General features: G+C 34.5%; 1 long non-coding RNA gene across 1 annotated transcript; it reads right to left on the bottom strand.

Moving 5' to 3' along the window:
• Positions 1-4,599: 4,599 nt before the first annotated feature.
• Positions 4,600-6,529, bottom strand: LOC141633379 (uncharacterized). Its single transcript, XR_012538146.1, has 3 exons — positions 6,454-6,529; positions 6,246-6,353; positions 4,600-4,727 (listed from the first exon to the last, which is right to left on the bottom strand). It is a non-coding gene; the product is annotated as an uncharacterized LOC141633379 (long non-coding RNA).
• Between the last annotated feature and the right edge of the window lie 8,457 nt (positions 6,530-14,986).

Below are 14,986 nucleotides of genomic sequence, written 5' to 3'. Positions count from 1 at the left end.
GTCTATGATTCTTTTATGATTCTAATCTGCCCACTTGTTGTGTGAAAATTTAAGCCTCCAATGGTCATCACTCAGCATAAGCCACATGCACCTTTCCTGCTTCCTACTATTGAGTTTAGGCAGTCTTCAAAGCCAACGAGTGAACAACAACAATCTGAACAACAACAATCTGAACATGAAGACCCTACTGATCCTCCTCTACCTAATAATTCAGGTTGTACTACTGAGTTTATTAACAAACTTGCACTTTCCGTAAAGGTTGATCCTCCTCTACCTAACAATTCAAGTAGTACTACTGAGTTTATTAATAAACTTGCGCTTTCCGCAAAGGTCATGGCTCAAGCTTTCGCGGAGTACAAATGTCTTGCTAGTAAAGCTCTGAGAAAACTACCTTCCTCAAAGAAAGTCGCTTCCTAACTAGTTGCAAATTTGTGATGGTATGGCAGATGGTTTTAGGTTATCTCAACAAGATAATAACGAGGAGAATGGGGAGAATGTGAAGAATGAGGAGAATGCGGAGAATTTGAAAAATGAGGAGAATGTCCAGGAGAGTGTGGAGGGTAATGTGGAGAATAGTGGGGATAATGTGGAGGGTAATGTGGAGAATAGTGGGGATAATCTGGAGAGAATGTGTGGGTGGTCTAACGCTGAATTGTTGGAGGCATTGGACGTGATGGGTGAAGCTTTGCAACTAATACAGTCACGTCATTCACCACCAAAACTAGAGTGCCAAATCATACCACTTGATGATCATCTTTTATCTCAACCTGAACCTTCAACGTCTTGTATTCAAGCTGATGAACAACCTGACCATTCTGAGCCAACTCCTATGCTGCATGGTTTATCTCCCTCTCATAATACTGCTATTGATGATGTTCATCCCGTCAATGAGCCCACAGTGGTAGCGGATGATCATCATAATCAAGAACGGTGGGTTGAGTACAATAGGAGGAGAACAAGCGAAAGAGATATGCAAACAAGTTCCAGTGCTATTGATGATGTCCCTCCCATCAATGAGCCCACTCACCCCACCGTTACTGTTCTAGCTACTCCTGCGACTTCTACTCCTCCTCCTCCTGTGGTAGGGAACAGTGATCATCATATGGCCATTGATACACTAATTGTTTCCGGCCTCTATAAACCATCTGCCAGTAAGGAGTTGAGGGCGTGCGATCAAATTACTACATGTTCTGAGAACCTATCCAGAGAAAGAGTACAAAATGATGCACTAGAATGGCCTCGATACACTGACATGGAATTGGTGAATTTTGTTCGAAAGAGATCAAAGAAAACTCAACAGTAATGTCATATTTTTGCTTTGATTTTTTGATTTTTTTTATTGTAATAAATATATCTACTAATTGCATTTTATCAATAATGAAGTGATGTTATGGTGTCCACTCTGTGGATGGAAGTCACAAGAGATGCTTTGCAGACCCTTGGACCGCGTGGCCTTATTATGGATCAGGTAAGTAACCCTGAGTATTATTTTCCTTTTCCTGCCCATGTTTTCATTTTGTTCACGCCACTCAACCTGTTTCATTTTGTTCATGTTTCATAAAATCAAGTCACTCGATGTCTATGTTTCCTAACAAATTTAATTTTGTAGGTCATTGATATGTTTGGAATTAAGTGCACACTTGGTAGAACAAATGTACTCTACTTGCCAACAACAGTATATGTCAGTTTCAAATCCTTTATATGTTGATATTCAAATATTTTGCGTTCTTAAAGTTGCTTTGTTTCTAAAATTGCCTTTTTGTGACATGTAGACTCTTCATCGAGAAAACAACCCCATTGTTGGGGTCAATACATAAAGTCTCATTATACTCCAGTTGATGGTAGCCATATCGACAAGGTCAGATATTTGTGATGTTTATTTTACTTATTTGTGAATCCTGGAACTTGTTTTGTGAATCCTGGAGCTTATTTTGTGAATCTTGGAACTTATTTTGTGAACTTATTTTGTGAATCCTGGAACTTATTTTGTGAACTTATTTGTGAATCCTGGAACTTATTTCGTGAATCCCGGACCTTGTTTTGTGAATCTTGGAACTTATTTTGTGAACTTATTTTATGAATCCTTGACCTTATTTTGTGAACTTATTTTGTGAATCCTGGAATTTATTTTGTGAATCCTGGACCTTATTTTGTGAATCATTGACCTTATTTTGTGAATGCTGGAACTTATTTTCCTTACTATAGCATTAATCTCTTGGTTTTTCTTGTACATTTACTATCTCAGGTTTTTATCCCTTTGCATAGTGACACGTCGAAGCATTGGTGGGCTTGTGTCTGTGATATAAAGCAGGGAAAAAATTTCATCCTTGACTCAAGCGTGGATATTAATGTGGATCCTAACAACAAGCATGCCAAAGAGCTTGTATGATTTTTTTTTCCAAAATATTGTTATTACCTTTTCTTTTAAAAGTATACTCCAAAATATATTTTGATCTTGTTATTGCCTTTTCTTTTCAGTTGTACCATGTTTCATCTATTTTGGGATAGTCATATAAATCTTTGGAGTTCATGCACACGAACGAATTTGTCAATCTCGAAGTCCCTCAACAAACAACATGGTATGTAAGCATGTATCTTTTTCCTTTTGTTAATAGATCAATAGTTATTATTTTGAGAAGTTTTACGAATGAAAATTGGACTTTCTCATTTGCTGTTTTTTTTGTCTAGTTATGATTGTGGAGTTTTTGTGTTGAAGTGGTTGAGTGCCTTGGACGATGATAGTTTATGGACCAAAAGTGAATATTTTGAGGTAAGTTCATTAGTATACGAAAATAAAGCCTTATCTTGTGAATCTCAGACATTGTTCAGTGAATCTTAGGGCTTGTTTTGTGACTCTTGGTTATTATAAGTGGTTTAAAATCAACAAGCTCTGAGATTCACTGAACAAGCTCTAAGATTCACTGAACAAGGTTTGAGATTCACAAAACAAGGTCTGATATTCACCAAATAAAGATAGGTTGTCTATATACTTCATTAATATATGTCACTCTTTGCATAAATTGCCACAATATCGAAAATCGATCATGTTGGAACTACTTAGATGGGATGAAAATACTAAAAAGGTACACTTCATTGTCTTAAAAATGATGTGAAGTTCATGTCTTTATAACTTTGGCGAATATTTCGTAAATAAGTCGATTGTACTTGTTTTTGGTTGTATAGGTGTTTAATTAAAGAAGAAAATTATCCTTGTTGATGGGATGATGTGAAGTCATAATATGCAAAAGTGGGTCGAGGCTCCTGTAAAGATTGTTGCCAAGATTGTTGCCTTCATCAACTCTTGTAAAGATATTTGATAGTTGTAAAGTCATAATAATTTTTCTGGGTCACTTATGTGACTTATGTGGCTAATTTGACATTGAGTTGAGTAATTTGAGCTTGGCTTGTGTAGATACCCGTATCCGTCGATATTGGAATTTATAGAGAACCCAACAAACACCCGATGATGATAGGACACATGTATTCTTTAGTTGTCATTGTCATTATTTGGAGCTCGTTTTACGATGTAGAATGGGAGTCGTCGATGAAGTATTTTATTAATTTAAATGATATTTAAATTAATGTTGTTTTAAGTGAGTTCATTCTATTAATTTAAATGATATTTAAATTATGGCTTTTTTTAGGTGAATTCAATTTATTTTATTTTATTTTGAATTTATTTTCCCAAGTTTATTTTATTGAAAATAAAATAAATATTTGATTTGAAAAATCATTTTATGAGTATATTTGGTTTGAAAAATCATTTATTTTAATGTGTTAATTGATTTGAAAAATCGATTTGAAAATCGAAAAGAACTCGTTTTGAACATGTGTTTTTGAGCTCGATTTTAGCTCAGTTTTTGAGCCCGTTTTCTTTACGAATTGGCACGAATCTCGAGTACACTAACCAACCTAGACCACTACCCATCCAACCCCAGTTCGAACCCCATAACCATGGCCCAAATCCCGTCCCAAATCACCCCAAACAGCCCGCGCAAAAACACGAGCAGCCCCCTGTTTTGCAGCTCAATCCCGAGCCCAAAACCCGCTCCAAACACCACCAAAACCCGTGCCCATTAACCCTAACCCATACCCTAATATCCTACCCATATTACCTTACCTTAATCACCAAGAAAACCCCCCATACGAACCCTAGAAAACCCCCCAAAAGCAACTCTCCTTGGTGGAGCCATCTTGCAAAAGAGAAAATTTAATTAGTACCTAACAATTAGCAATCACAAACAGGCTACCACATAAAATCCTAAATCTACCCATCCTACCCATCTCTCAAGTTTATTATTTAAAGGTCAAGTGATTTTAAGTGGGGTGCACAAACGTGCGTCGGAGCAACAAGCTCGATACCAACCGTGACACCCTCATTTTAACGTTAAATAAACACGTAAATTCTATAGAAAAATCGACAGATATGTTTGTAATTGGTTCGACTAGATAAAAACCTGTAATTTTAAAAACTTTTCTAAACCACTCACAAACACTTCCAAATGAAGAGTGCCAAAACCTGCAAATCTAACAAACTAATTTACATAACATAGCTAAAGTCGCGAGGATAAAGTGATACAAACCAAAGTAAAAGAGGGAGACATATGTCCCTTCAAAATATAAACACAACCAAATGTTTAAAGGTTTACTACAAAATATAACCAAACTAAGTCCAAGGTTCTTTTGCTCACTAGCTCGTCCGTGTACCCCATTTAATCATCATCAACCTGTCAATCGCATTTTATACAAACACGAAAGCCACAATTCAGTGGGGAGTAACTTCGAGTCCTCCCAGCCACGAAATGTCATATTCAATGTAACATGTAATGTAACATGTAAACAACATCATAAATCAATTAACTATCGAGTATTCTAACATATGAACACTAAACTGACCAAATTAAACTATCATGTGAAACATATAACAAGCAGTAATCCAAACTTTATCAATTGTAACCGGCTTGCATCTCACCTATTACAATTCATAAAATCACCATACAAGAAAGGGCAATATATCAAAGACAGGCATAAGTTCTTAGCACCGTCAATAGTCACTCAGAATCGAGTCTATACCACGAGGTAGGGAAGGTAATCGAACCGGTATCTTGGCTCGTAGGTTCTATCAAAACATGGCCAAGACACAACACAACCCTAGCCTAAAATCACAGGAGACCTAGACATGCGGATACACACCACCGCACCCAAGACCCACAATTTTTCTAAAACAAAGTGAGTACCCTAAGGAGTCCACCAAAGGGTTGGCTAGTACTTAAGCTGACCACTTACCCTCAAAATAAGTAATGAGGTCATGCCCCAACTTGGATATAATCCCACCAAGTCAGGAACACAAAGGCTATTAAGCAGTGAACATATACTCGTCAAAGACTATAAAGTCCTATCTATGACAAACACAACAACCTGCAAGAAGTATTCAATACCAAATTCCATTTCAAGCAATATTAACAATATTAAAGGTTTCGGGGAATCTAAGGCCGTTTCAACAATATAAGAACCCATTCAAATCAACCAACAACATATGTGAAATAAAAACATATTAAATGGCCTAAAACAAGAATAAGGCCAATTATCCACTTTTCACAATAATTTTCATCCAACCGAATTTTACCCGCAACCCCTGCCCCGCGATGTGCACGGTTCAATCGCGGTCGACCAATCACACAATTGATCGACATCGATTCATCAAAGGGACTAAGGGCTCGATTTTTATAATCATCCAAACATTACAATTATCGCTATAAAATTCATTTTAAGCCTATTCATTACAATTTCATATCATAACCTATCCTAACATGTATAAACTACCAATATAAGCATAATTTTACCAACATCATTATATTCATTACTAACATTATTCATTTCAAAAGATTACCCATATGTTACTTATACTAAATATAACATTAATAAACCCGAAACGACGAACAACGCATGAAAAACCGCGAACCAAGCAACGAGCCGACCCAGGCCAACCCAGGGCCTGCCGTGGGCCTGCTGGCCGCCACCCCAAACCCTCCATTTCTCCATTTTTGTTCAGTTTAACATCGTCTGAAGCATCAATTAATCATTCCCATTTCATTTCCTTACTAATATGTGAACTTAAACTAACAAAAGACATGTTTTTAACCCATATATTCATGTGAAATAAACTACTCAAATAACATTCACCAAAATCATACAAAAAGCAAAGAATGTGACATTAATTCGTCGAGTAACTCGAAATATGTTACCTTAAGCTAGAAAAAGGCAAAATAACCCTTGAGAAAACCCTAAAAACAGTAGCTACCCATCATCCTCTACTATATAGGAGTCCCCTATATCATCCTCATAATCTTCACCTATTAAAAACAACAAAAACACAACAATAATCACTAAAACCGAAATTATGCCCCAAAATCATCTTAAATCAACATAATTAAAACTGAAATTAAAACATACTAGGATGTAGATCTTGAAGAGAGGATTCCGAAAATATAAATTTTGCGAAAATCGGATTAGAAACGAAGAAGTTATGATGAAATTACGATTGTAAGATTATTTTTTTTTTTTTTTTTTTGTGGATTTCGGTCAAGAGGCACAAAAGAAGAACAAAGGAAGTTATAGGAAGGAATGGGAAGGAGGAGGAGGAGGTGTGCCGAGAAAGGAGAAAGAGGAGCGGGATTTGGCGGAATTTCATTAGTCGGTTTTGGCTTGTTTCGACGATAATTAGAACCGTTTGTCAAATACAAATTCCGACAATGCCAAAGTTCTTAAACACGAGATTACAAGAAGATTGAGTACTCATATGACCCATTTCCAAAATCGTTTGCCCAATTTTCAAAAGAATTGCCATTTTTCCCGATATGCCCTTATTTCGAAATAAAAGGTTTTTACACGGTTTAAACTATTTTTAAACATTTCGAAACTATCAAAATAAATAATTTACTTCAAAATATAATAGAATTATATTTCGTTGAATTATTATTACTTCAAATACATTAATATTAAATTCAACTTGATTAATAAATTACTTTCGCAAAATAATAACGGTCCGAAATTACGGGGTGTTACATAAATTTAAATGACATTCATCACTAAAATATGCAACAAAATATATGCATTTAAACATGCAAAATGAATGTGCCAAATCGTCTTACTAGATTATATCGTATATCGCTCGGTTTTATGGAAATACGTGATATTTAGCTTATTAAAAATCACTAATTAATACTTAAATAAAATTGATGGCCACGTTAATTATCCTAAATGGCTTAGGACTCATAAATTAGTCTAAACTAATAATTTGACAATAATTCAAATTTTTTTTATATTATTGCTCATATTTAACCTTAATAATCATAACTTTTATGAAATAATTCAAAATTTCATTACAATAATCTAAAAATTTGAAATTTAAATTTTGAATATTCTGGAATATTACCATGACTTTCATAATATCAAAAGTATGGGTTAAAAATTTCGAATTAATTTAGAGAAAAATACAGTTGCAATTTATTGATTTTATCAAATAAAATACATGAAAATTAATCTAATCAATTTTCCAACTTCACATCTGATATATAGGATATAAATGCAACCTAAAATAATTTTCTTATGCCATGAAATTCGTTTTAGCTTTTTTAAGCTTATATAATCTCAATTTATTCCATTTTAACCATTAAAATCATAAATCGTGCAAAATTAATCACATTAACTTCAAATTTTACATAAAATAAGTAAAATATGCATGTGAGATCTTGTTAAAATTTCATGGTCAGATTCGAAGTTTAACTATTTTTAGTTAATAAACCATCATTTTACTCACTAAAATGTTATTATTATACTAAAAATCATAAAAATGAGCAATAAACATCCATAAATCATCTAAAATGACCTAAAATATTATAAGACCAGAATGTATACATGCATCAAAATTTTCGTGTATATCTCATACACAAATCTTTCGGTTTTTATTTTAGTCATCTTAATAACTCGTAAAAAACCTATAAAACAATTTGCATGCAACAACAAAGCTCTGATACGACTTGTTGGGTTCTTAAACCTCTAATTAGACTTTTCTAATTAAATTTTTAGTTACTTGTTGATTTAGACTCACAAGATCTAGTGCATGCAATATGTAAATAAATTGAAATAAGGAGAGAATGAATATATCCTTACATATTTGGACGGATTTTAGGGCACGAGGTAGGACTCCTTCCTATCCTTATTCTTGAGCTTAAAATATTAGGATGATTTCCAAACTTCAAGTAGATAATTTCTCCTCTTGATTGCACCCAAGACAATACCCTTAATACTAACAATATTATTAACTAGATAATATTATTAGTAACCTTAAATTTATTCTAATAATATTATTATTACTACACTAGTAATGTTTTGTGATATTAGAATTTTCTAGAACAAATTTAAGCATAAAACTATTTTATTGTAAGAGAGAGAGATAGATTTTGAGCATAAGTATTAAGCAGAATAATAAGAGAACGTATTCTATTTTTATGGGAGAGGGAGGAGCCGGTTTTCATGGCATGGGGAAGGGAATGGATTTTCCTTTTTGTCTTACCAAAATCTATAGGCTAGGCTTAGTGGAGATAGGTGTAATGATTATGTTTAACTTATTAAAATAATCAACGACACAACCCTAAACCTACCCATGTAAAAACCGGCCCCCCACACTTAAAATGGACTTCCATTTTATTTTTGTAATTTTTCAAATGTAATATTGTAGGTCATGTGACATGTAACATTTCATTAGATATTTTAATGCATATTTAACAAATTAAATATCATTTTAAATCAAATAAATTATATTTAACAAATTAACAAGTAATTCACAGTTACATGTGTAAAAAATGGGTCACATTAAGTCTAGTTAATATAATCTACAATATTTTATAATTATGATTAACTAATTGTTCTTATCGCAATTGTTTCATAAACATTAATCAATTTTTGCAATATAATATTTTAATTACTAAATTGAATCTTATTTAATCACATTACAATAAATATATAATTCTCACTCACTGATAAATTTTGTTCAATTTAAGGATTTAATTAATTTATATTGATATACAATTAATTAACTTTTCTATTAAGGGAATTGTCCTATAGGTGTGACCTTAAGGGATCAACTGATTACCACCGTCAAACGACAATAACGTCAAACTCTAGTCAGCCAATCGTTACCGATAAATGTTGATCAGTTGACTGTATAATTAAATCATCCCTTATGTATTTTTATTATGAGATTTATATATGTGATCGCACTACTGTTGAGGACACATAGTCAAACAAGACTCACTTATGCATGCAAATCATTGTGCATCACACATCATATGGCAATGTTTTATACTATCATGATACTATATATCCTTTATTTTACCCAACTATAATCACAAATTAGTGTATAACATCCAAGTTCATCATTTTACTTTTGTTATCTACTAAATCATGTCGTACTACTATATGTTAATCACCCATCATGAAGGATGATACACCGAGTCAAAATTAATATACTAAGCACACTGTCTAATGCAAATATTTCATGAAAGCCAATTACGTGATGTTTCTATGGTCCTCCAACCGCTATGAGGGTGTTAGGATCTCAAAATAAGGGTACCTATAAAATAATTGGTCGAAAATAAGCAAAACCGCATACAAACAGTCCACTCGATCAAGTGAAATGGCTACTCGGTCGAGTGGACCGGCACTCGGTCGGGTGAAGTAGGCACTCGATCGAGTGTCCACTTGGCAGAAACTTTTCGAGAGTTCCTCACTCTCTAACTTGTCCATTTTTCTCACATAAGTGCTAAATAAGTTCCGATGGTTATTACCACACCATCTAACATCCTAAATGAAGCAAGTTCTAGGCCTTATGGACATAATTACGAAATTTAAATTAAAATAGCTAAAGTGTCAAACCGACACAAATGTCAAACAAGTTTACTTAAAACAAATAAGACTAGGAAGAGGACTTTCTCCTCTTATTAAGACTCTTCACCCACCGGACTATGGCTCCTTCATTAGTCACCGAATACCCTTCTCTTCGGGTGCTATGCTCCTCACTCCTTATCTCTCCCGAAGTGTCCTTTGCCGCATCTTCAACTATCATGTTAACATAGCGACCATGATGCTCCATAAGCCCCGGTGCCTAAATCGATGATCCTCCTCCACTTCCACTCCCATGGAAAACACCACCCCCACCTTTATGGAATACATCACCTACCTCTCCTTGGTAGGTCCTATCCACATTCTCTAGGTAGCCACCACCCATATTCTCTTAGTAGCCACCACCTTGATAAGCATCGCCAAAGTAACTTCCGCTAGCATAGTGAGGTCCCGCCCAAGGACCAAGCAAATGTTCATCATCGTGGGGGATCCTAGTCTTCCAATCTAAGGGCTGGATACCATAAGCCTTGAAGACTCCCGAGGTGTCACCATCCCCGGATCAAAAGCTAGGGCGTTGAGTGGGTCTTATACCTTGATGGTAGGCGAACTCATCCATGTCCCTTGGGACTAAGGAGTTGTTCACCCTCTTAATAAGGTCCGCCATGGGGTATTGATGATCATAGGGCGGCGAGGGTTGGGGATATCCCTCAGTGTAAGATGGCGCACGCATGGAATACCTAGGTGGGTCATGGAGTGGTGAAGACTCGCGAATATAGGAAGATGACGGGGCATAAGTAGAGTGCCTAGGGCGGTCATGGGGCGGTGAAGGCATGGGCACATAGGAGGACAATGAAGCATGTGGAGAATTCCTAGGAGGGTCGGGACGGTGTGGCGGTGTCGGATCTCGCCCTACCGCTTCACCATCAAGGGTATAAGTAAGCTCATTCGGGATGAGGTAAGATCGAGCCGGAGGACGAGGTAGGGTCTTTTCGGGCAAATGGGCGGTCTCGGGCAATCTCTCGGGCGTGGGAAGCTTCGTGAACAAGTCCACATTTACCTTCCACGAATAGCCAACCTTCTCTTTCCTATCCGTGAGCCAAAATATGCTCTTCATGTAGGGAATGTCAAAAGAGGGAACTTTGGTACTCATCGGCCTATCAATCTCCCTCGAATCATAGCCTAATAGAATCTTAGCCAACCTAGTTACCAAAGCACCACAATCAAAGGATCATTTATCGGACTAAGTCATCCTCTCAAAAGCCAAGCTCACCATGGTCACGGGGCTAAAGTAGAAGCCCCTCTCATAGAAGGGGTTGAGTTAAGAGCTCAAAAGTAGTACCTCGGTGGAGTTTAGCTTATTGGGGTCTCTCCTCCCATCGAGGATATGGTTCAAGCTGCGGAGAAAGATCTTTAGGACGGGGTGCTGTGTTGGAGCTTGTGTCCTCCACAAATTAGTGTGATAACATTTATAAATATCTTATAGGTTCCACTACTACAAATCCAGGCAACTACAACGCCCCTTTAACAACGATTATTCACGAAAATCACAATAGACGTTGTAGAATGTATGGCGCGAATTTTACTAAAATGAATTACAACGGGTATGGTTATAAAAACCGTTGTCATAAGATTTAACAACGGGTTACACATGCACAACCGTTGTTAATAATTTGGCGCAAAATTGACGCAAAGTTAGTGAAAAGTAATCAAAACGGTTACTTTTGGAACCCGTTGTTAAAACTTATTTGACAACGGTTGTTGATTTACAACCGTTGTTAAAACTTATTTGACAACGGTTGTTGATTTACAACCGTTGTTAAAACTTATTTGACAACGGTTGTTCTTTAATAACTGTTGTCAATACCTTCCATACTTTAAACCACACAAACACAAGTCTGCTACAGCCACAAAACACAAACCTTAATACACAAACACAAACCCAGCAGACAAACACAAACACAAACACAAAACACACACTTTTTCATCGTCTCTTTCTCTCTTTCTCATCGTCTCTTTATCTTCTCGCCGTCACTGTTGATTTCATCGTCTAATTATCAGGTAAATCTCGCCGTCACTGTTGGTTTCATCGTCTTTCATCGTCATTATTTTCTTTTTCTAATTATTTCATTTGCATGTGTATGTGTTAGTTTTTATCGACCATTATGTTATTTCATTAAGTATTATTCGCTTATTTAGCTAGTAAAACAAATTAAATAAACTAAAACAAAGAAGAAGCAAGATGATAGAGAGGAATGCATGATAAACATAATTAATATATATATATATATATATATATATATATATATATATATAATAAATACATAAATTAAAAAAAAATTACATTAATAAAAATGCAATTCTTATATTTTCATAGAGGGTCTTATTCTCCTCTATGATATCCGTCCTCTCCTCCTTGGCTATTTGGAGGTTCCGTTCAGCAGTTGTTATATCGTCATATAGCTACAACTGCTGCTGCTCCGTCAAGCCATCTTCTTTGGCGTCCTTCAGAATGGATCGAGCATCCGCAAGGTAGCTCCTGAAACTTTCCTCAATGTGGAGCAACCGGCGGATGAAACTGTTGTTGTTCTCGATCATAGTAAGAGTCTTAAGGATGATATCATTCATTTTGTTGGAGTTTGGAGTTTGTTTTGAAAGATTAAGTAGGGTTAATTTATTTGGAGTTTGTTTTAGCAGTTAGGGTTTGGAGATGTATATAGTGAGATAATGGAATGTTAGTTAAGATAATGCATGTATTTATACTAAGCAATGTGTGGTTTGAGTTGTTTTTTAACTAATATATATGTTAGGAAGTTGTGTCATAATCATCATCATATCTTTCAATGCTGCTTCAAATCATATTACTAACCCTTCTCATTCCATATTGTCCGTTCATATGCACAGAGATGGCAGTAATAATGCATGCATCGGAATTATAACAGGCCGTAATTATGCATGCATCTAGTAATATTTAATTTTTTTTTTATTTTTTTTTTAAGAACAAACAACAACGATTATTTATAAAAAAAACCGTAGTCTTTAGTTATAACAACGGTTTTGTATATTACAACCGTTGTTATAACTTTCCCACCAAAATTGAGTCACACTTTCCACAACGGGTTTTTATACTTAAAACCGTTGTTAATAGTTTTAACAACTGGTTCCTGAAGAAAACCAACCGTTGTTAAAACCTTTTACAACAGACGCTTTAACAACGTCCGTTTTTTTATATAACAACGGTTTTTAACCGTTGTTATAGCCTGTATCTGTAGTAGTGTTCACAAGGGTATACTTCGTATTTTATCAGTTGATTAACGATTACCTAATAACGGTTGGCTTGCTAGAAAGTTTGACGTTATTATCATACAGATGGCGGTGATCAACTGGTCCCTAAAAGTCACACCTAATGGATGTGTTTGAGAGATCTGGTTATGGAAATGTAATCACATTGATGCCTTATATGACTAAACAGTTAGTCAATGTGTTGATGAGACGATTATTTAATGCCGATTAAATAATATTAGCTGAGACGAATTAACTATCAATTCGTAAATTGAATATAATATTTTATATTTAATTAATGTATATAATGTTAGCTTGGACGAATTAATATGTTAATTCGTAATTAAATGTAATCGGTTATATTTAATTAGCTAATTATAAATATGCGATATTTATAGTTAAAAGTATATTTTACTCGAGATTGTTATAATATATGTTGTCAGGCCGGATTTAATAAATCGACTACAATCAGTTATGTATGGACTTATTAAAACGGGACAACATATATGGCAATTAATAAAAATGTACACATTATATATAATTTTAGAATAACCGAAAATAAGAGGATTTTATCCTGATTTGTGGTTGTTGCTAAAAACCGAAAAATGAGAAAATAATATCTCTCATTTTCGGAAATTTGGGCCGAGTTTTTGGAAAAGAAAAACTCCCCTTATTCACTCTCATTTTCGGAAACTTGGGCCGAGTTTTTGGAAAAGAAAAACTCCCCTTATTCACTCTTATTTTCGAATATAAGGAGTGTGTGGGACATTAATTTCTGACCTAATTCTAACCAAGCCTCCTCTCATCGAAAGAAAAACACAAAACCTAAAATTAATTAGTTAATTTGGGGGATCGATTCTAGCAAAAGAACAAGGGCATATCTCATATCATCTTGGGTGCAATTGATAGGAGAATATCATTGCGATATTGTTCATAGGCCTTATTAGCTAGGACCGAAGGTTATTTCTTATTCATCTACGATTTTGTTTATGCAATGTTTCATTTATGACTTATAATCTTCTTTGTAAAATCGTTATAATCCTTAATAATAAGGGAAGTATACAGATTATTTCCCACAAGTGGTATCAGAGCCAAGGCCACGAATTTTATTTATTGATGATTTTCATAAATGATGTAAACAAAAAAAAAATTGGTTTCGAAAAATTAGGGTTTCGGCTGTCAAAAATTTTTAGCCGTGAATTTTTTTTTTCGTTTTAGCCGAATTTTTTTTTTTTCGTTTTTGATATTTTGATTTCCATTTTTATTTTTCATATTGTTGTTTTAATCAGTTAAAATGATTATATGATGAATTTGTAGATGTTTGATTTAATGAAGATTAAATTATAATGTAAATGGAAATCGTCTAGTTGTTGATGATAAATTGTTTTTTGCTATATTGTTTTTGGCATAAATGGTTCTAAATCGTTGTTTAGAATCATGTTTCATAAATTTACATGTTTAAATTATTAGGTGAATATGCCAATCTTGTTAATAGCAACAATAAACGATTTTGTTCATCAATATCAAGTTTTTTGTTTAGGGCTTAATGCCGCAAGAATTTTTTAGGGCTGTTTTCGTTTTTTTTTTTGTTTTTCAACCGTGAGTTTTAATAAAAAAAAAAAAAAAACAGCTCCTGTTACTGTTCACCGTGGGCAGATTTAAAAAAAAAAAAATTTGTAATTTTCTTTTCGGTTTTTGCAGAAAACCCGAGAAAAGTATTTTATTTTTTTTGGGCTGTTAGTTTATGCCGAGAGCAATTTTTGAAGAAAAATTTTTTCTATTTTTTTTCATTGGTATTTTTGCC

The sequence above is a fragment of the Silene latifolia genome, chromosome Y (genome assembly GCF_048544455.1).
Source record: "Silene latifolia isolate original U9 population chromosome Y, ASM4854445v1, whole genome shotgun sequence".
NCBI lineage: Eukaryota > Viridiplantae > Streptophyta > Magnoliopsida > Caryophyllales > Caryophyllaceae > Silene > Silene latifolia.
The sequence above is the reverse complement of the archived record's forward strand: the minus strand, read 5'-3'. Positions and strand labels throughout refer to the sequence as shown.